The 6488-nt window shown below is 43.5% G+C and overlaps 1 long non-coding RNA gene across 1 annotated transcript; it reads right to left on the reverse strand.

The window, feature by feature from the left end:
- Positions 1-1047: 1047 nt before the first annotated feature.
- Positions 1048-4135, reverse strand: LOC107054012. Its single transcript, XR_001467895.4, has 3 exons — positions 3908-4135; positions 3408-3603; positions 1048-1326 (listed from the first exon to the last, which is right to left on the reverse strand). It is a non-coding gene; the product is annotated as an uncharacterized LOC107054012 (long non-coding RNA).
- Positions 4136-6488: the final 2353 nt, after the last annotated feature.

Below are 6488 nucleotides of genomic sequence, written 5' to 3' on the forward strand. Positions count from 1 at the left end.
TGTCTTCCACACAAGTAACGGCAGGCACTTTTCAAACTTAATCTGGTCTATTCCTAACCACCCACTTACAGTTTTACTCCTTCAAAGTCACGAGGAAGAGCCTCTCACATCCAACTTTCGTACAGCACCCAGCGCAGCTCTGTCATTGTTCCCAGTAAGAGTGGCCTTGGGCAGCTGAGATGCTTTTAGCAGCTCTTCTGCTGATGATTTTGATCTTACCGCCTGCCAAGTCACTCCACATGCCCAGTGAGCGCATTACCAAAGCGCACTGTTAGCACCGCGTGCTGCTCGGTCTGTGCTCACGCCAGCAGGTTTACTCCAGAGGTTGGAGCAGGAGGTACCTCGTGCTGCTGGGATTTTTTGTTTGCTTTTAAGAGGCACCTGCATATGGCACTTGCTCAGAAGCATGAACTGAGCTGTGATTATGCCGGTTTGCCAAGTTGTTAGGCCAAATTTCGGGCTGCCTGTGCCATTCCGTTTTACTCGGGCCTCACTGGTGATGGTAGGAGTTGTGCATGCAAATGATGACAAGATATGACCTCCATCAAGGATGGCTGGAAGCTACAACTGCCCGAGTGAAAATATAAGCAGCCAAGCTTAAAGCGCACTGAAAAAAGTGCTGGGTCTGTCATAGCCTGACAGCGCAATCCCATTACGTTGTAATAAAACCACACGGCTGGGACGTCTTCGTCTAACTTATTTGTGATGCTATTTCTTTCTCTGAGAACACAAAGGAGAAGTGCCTTTGTTGCCAGATAGGATTCCTGCAAGTTAATTCTTCCTGCCTCAGGTGGGAAGAAATCCCATTTTCAATTGTAGCTTATTTATGTTAATTCTGGGGCTTGGGTTTTCAAAATAGCAATCCCTTGTAGCTATGGGCTTCCATTTGCAAACAAGGGTGCAGCCAGACAGGCATCTCAGATCTATGTTTATCACATACTGACTTATCTTTCCGAGGCAAAATAAATAGTTACCATAGCACTTCTCTCTGGTCCTGGAAACACATAAAACCCTGTTTGTGCATTTACAATCAGCACGACAAATTTTACAAGTGGATTTTTATAAACACCATCTTGGTTCTCAAATATTGTAAATGGAAAACAAAGACCTGGTGAATATTAGAACAAAAAAAAATGACTTCCAACCAAGGAAGGCAACACACTGAAGAGTGCCACGTGTCCATCAGATGTGGTCAAGAAAGTACATCGCTCAGATCGTTCTGAAGCAGGTGACCACCTCCTCCATCAATGGGCCCCACGGCTCCATGTTCCAGAGGGCAGGACCAGGACCAGGACCTCCATGGAGCTGCTTGTGGTGGGCATGTTCCTGAAAGCAGGAACAGGACAAGCCATTAAACAGGTTCGTCTCTGAGCTCTGGGAAAAAGCCATTCCCAAGACAGTGCACGGAAAAAAGGAAATGCAAAACACTCCAGAATTTGTATATTTCCCATGTTTCCCAGCATAATTTGAACAACTATAACTTGATTACAAGGAAATATCTTTGACTGGTGCACATGCAACCTTATTTCACTCCAGATTTTGTGCAGCCTGCACAAACATGGCTGTAACTGTGCAGTGAGGACAGATGCACAGCACACCAGGCTCCGTCCCTCCCTAGAAATAGATTCGTGTTGTGACATTTTCTCTTCTTGCAACAATTTTTGTTATTGCAGTGAGGTATCTGGGGTTGCATTGTCTCATTTTCACATTGCCGTGCACACTCTGTTGACCTTTTTAATATTCAGTATTTTGAGTGGTTGACCATTGCTCTCCTCCTTCTCCTATTAAAAGAGGAGTCCAACCTGTTGCAAAGGACCAGGGCGACCAGCCCAAGGAAATGAAAAATTCTGAAAAGGTCAGATGAATGCAGCATTCCACATACTGCACAAAATACATTAGATACTAAAAATCATATGCCTCCTTGCTTCGACAAAGACTGTTCCAGTAGCAAAAAATAAAAATAGGTACAACATCAATCTAGTGTTATGCTAACAGCAGCGCCAGGAAAATTGTGGGACTGTATAATTTATCCCATTGTTATTATAGTTTTTAGCTTTTGCTCCTCTTTGGATGGATTATTGCAGAACTGCAGCAGAAAGCTTAATTTACATTTGATTCAGGATTCTATTTATGGTGCTGCTCAGGCTCCTGGCATTTTTGAGAGACTCCTCAGCTCTACGCTGTCTCTAGATAAAAAGGTAAAACTCATTCAAATAAGAAATACACATTTTTCTGCATCTTCAGCAACTCGAGACACATCTCCAACGCAGTCTCTGCATCAACACTACCATTATCAATGGGCATCTGCTGCTCACTGTCCTGTGTATAAACAGCATACTTACATCCACTTTAACTTACCAAGCCTTGCTGCTGTGCAGGAGGGGAGTGAGAAGGCAGTCGGCAGTGAGCGATTGGTTTGAACCTAAAGCCAACCTGCTGCCCCGGCTGAGCCCCATGCAGGGACAGCACCAGGAGCTCACTGTGGCTAACAAGCCATACAACAGAATACGTGACAGCATACTCGGAATTACCTTCTGATTCATAAGGTACTCAGAAATCACTGAGAGCAGAACTGATTGCAGTAGATCAGATCATTTTTCCCGATCTGTTTTAAAAACAGCAACAGTGCTTATTGCTGTCACTTTTCCAAGGCAGCAGTTACAACACTAATTACAGTCCAAGTGGTTTACCGTGCTCTGTAGAAATGATTACAGTCTTAGATAATTCAGAGCTAAAAACCTGGTGTAGTAGGTGGTTCAGAAGTAAAGACACAATGAATAAATATTACTACCATTTAAATTTGATGGTGTATTAATAATGTTACCCGTCACTCGTAACAAATGACAGCCAGGTCAAATTTAACTTCGTATTGTTACCTTCTTCACTTAAGCAATTTACATACTCATTTACATATTGCTTTTGGATATTATGCACTGAAGGTAAAGTTGGCTTTAAGGCGTTAATTTTTCCAACCTCTTCAGCAGGAATAATAGGCCTGGGCCTATTTGCAACCCAACCATTTAAGAAAAAGTAAAATAATTATTCTTTGATATGAGTTTCCTTTGGTATTACAGCATATGTGTTTTCTTGTCAGAATTACAGGTTCAACACAAGGGAACAATTTGCCCCCACAAAGCCCAAGTTTTCCCTGCAGCTCCCCTGCCCCAGTGGGTTCAGACTGCATTGCGGCTCTGATTGGAAGATTCTTCATTGTCCCACCATGATTCATTGTCCCCAGCACCACAAACACTGCTGCCATTGAGTGCTGCCTTCCTCCCGCTACGTTCACATTCACCATCAGCACCCTCAGCCAGTCCCACCTCCTTCTACTTTTCTTGCACCCTCGTTTCTTCATTAAGACTTTTGTGACATTGATTTGTTTATATGGACTAATGCTTGTTTCTTACTCGACGTCATTTGAAGACCTGTGCTCATCGAAAGGTTTGATGCTGCCCAAAGCTGATGAACACCATCCAGATCTTCCTTCTTGCTGTGCCCATTTTTGTTTCTCCCCACATAACATGACAGAAATGCTGCAGAGAGGTTTCCAACTTTCTGTGTTCTCTCTTCCCACTCTTTCCAAGATCTGTGCTGGAAAGGAACCTGAATTGCATACAACGAGCAGAATTACAAACAAACGGACAGATGACAAAAGCAAAAATGATGGGAATTCTGTCAGAAATTATCTCTACAATATTTCTAAAATAATCAGATAGGGAGCTAATGCATCCATTCATTAAACAGATGCAGCTGTCCAGTAACTCTGGATTGCAATGTCATCAGCTACTGCTAAAGTAGCACACAGCAGCATCGTCTCCCTCTTCAGAGTTTTCTCTATTAAGTACATGATGTTTTTGTTTTCTGAGACAGTTAATTTTCACAGGACTACAAACTAATTCACACTCACCATTTCAACCACTGCAAATGACTGGGGGGAAGATCCCTGCAGGTCAAATCTTCTGCCAGCTCGGTGACCATCGGGATGCCTCTCGCTTCGATCTGTTTTAAAGGTTTATCTCAGAACCATTTTTATTCCCATTGAAACACATGCTGGTCTCACCTGGGCTTTTCCTGGTGCCCATGGAGTGCCTGGCACAGCTCTCACATAGCAGCAGCCTCAGGTCTGTGGGCAGTGTTTCTGCCCTTGGCAAAAAAATAGTGAGAATAGACTCAAGTCTTATGAAATAGTTTGGTCTGATGCCAAAGGTCTCACTTTTCCTTTTCAGAGTTGTATTTGCCTATGAGCATGAGCAAGGAGCTTCAGGCAGCTCCTCCAAGGCCAAGGAGGGACTAGTGCAGCCATTCTGACCTTTCCCTTGTTACTGGGACTGTGCTGGGAGAAACGGTGGGCATGACACGAGCCAGACAACCCACTCTTACAGTCTGCAAAACCTATTTCCAAACCTGCTGGGAAAAGGGTATCCAGCTTTGTGTTCAGAGCAGCTGCTAGCATCAACAGGTGTACACTGAGCCCTGTGTGAGTTACCTTCCAGCTTTGCTGTTATGTCATAGCAGATTCTGTAATAATATTGTCCATAAAAAATTGCATGTTTATTTTATCTTCTCTGACAAGATCCCAGTCCTGGCCTGAGCTAAAGAATAACTGTTTTAAAGGAATCTCTGGAGCATGTTAATCAGTTAAAATGCTCTGCACTGCAAGAAGCAGCACTCACTGCGTCTGAGTGATTCAGTACACAATTCTCCAAGATGCGTTTTTTCACTTTCATTTTCATGTTATCATTTAAGCACCTTCAGTACTCCCACTGAAGTTGCCCTTTCCCACGATGCCTCCTGGTATCAGCAGAACAACTTGCAGCCTTCCAGGCATTCAGCTCCAGCTGGCAGGCCACTGTAGATCCTGCCTGCTGCACACCACACCTGTTTATCCAAAGCTGAGAGCCACAGTAACATTTCAAACGTTTTTGAAGCCCACCCACATCTTTAGTTTCTTTACCCCAAACATCCATGTAGACATGAAGCACATCACGCCTTGTCACCCTGGTCACAGTGACACGGTGACACTTTTGGTGTGCTCTCAGGGTACAGGTCCACCTCTGCTGCACACACAGCTTCAGCCTAGGGCTCCCCATGTCTTTATTCACATTTCTGTGCCGCATCGTCTGCTTTCCAGACAGGTTTTCTAGTGTAGTTGTAGGGTGGGTGCTGGGAAAAAGGAGGAGGAGAGGGAATGACGGTGCACTTTTCTGGTGACGCAAGAAGGAAGATTGCAGAGGGAAGGGACACTTTGTGTCCATGGGCACGGAGCAGTGGGGCAGGGGCTGCAGGCCGTGCCACCCCTTTGCTGCCAGGCCAGACAGTGCTGCTCATTAGCACTGCTTCCTGCAGGCGAGAGACACAGCAGCTTGAAGCAGTAATTCACTCTCCATAATCATACTTCACGTCACACAAGTCTGATTAGCATAAGGAAATGCAGGAGTCAAAATGCAGAGAAAAAATTTCTAAGAAACAGATTTTCTCTTCCCTTAGGAGTTAAAGAACAATAAAAAACCCGTGACAACTCTTCTGCAGTCACCCCTGCACAGTTTCCTGTTCAGTAATAGTGCTCACAAGTGTCGGCACTATGTTTCATTTCTTTTTCTCTGGCACAGCTAAAATTCTTAATAGGATGTAAGCTCAAGTCCCACTAACAGATAAAACAGACTAACAAGGTTTTTTTTCTCTGACACCCTTTCCAATTATATTTTAAAATCTTCTTTGGATTCATTATATTCTGTAATCCTGCCAATTTGCATCATTGACTACGATGCCTTCCCTTTGGAAGCAGCAATCCCTCACACATTCGCCACTCTGTCAAACTCATGGAAGGCAGAAATGCTCAGATAATCTTTCTGAAATGGTTTCCCAGGCGTTTGGTCGCCTGTTTTATTTTTCTTGTACTCGGCTGAGAGTGATGATGAAGAAACATCAATAAAACGTCACCACATAAAAGCATCTCCAAAAGGTTGCAATTATTTACCGTCTAGGCTTCATTGTACTCACACCCTGCTCGTGTTATGGGAAATTACCTCTGCTCTGATATACACACTTCGATAAATGAAGTGCAGTAAATCAGAGACCTGAGAACAACGCCGGTTGTGCTTTGCATAGTGCAGGGCACTTCATAAAGATCACTCTGTTCTAATTGCAAAAGACTTCACGCGGCTTCACAACCCGCAGCTCCAGATTCACTGCCTGCAAGATGTGAAAATCTAAATTTGATTTTATTGAGCTACCGTTGCAATTCAGCCATAGCAATTAATGAGTGGCAAAACAGCAGTATTAATTTACTGTTGGTGGCGACTACCAACCCTAACTATTTAAGGTTAACATTAAATTAAATACCTTAATAGATTGGAAAGAAATATTTCAAATGCTATTGACAAGCTGCAAGTTCTGTAATGCCAAACACAAATTATGGGCACGACCTCTTTCTCTTTTTATTAATTCACTGCTGTGCTTAAAATACAATACTGGTATACATTACAAAA

Source organism: Gallus gallus, chromosome 8, assembly GCF_016699485.2.
Source record: "Gallus gallus isolate bGalGal1 chromosome 8, bGalGal1.mat.broiler.GRCg7b, whole genome shotgun sequence".
NCBI classification, from domain to species: Eukaryota; Metazoa; Chordata; class Aves; order Galliformes; family Phasianidae; genus Gallus; species Gallus gallus.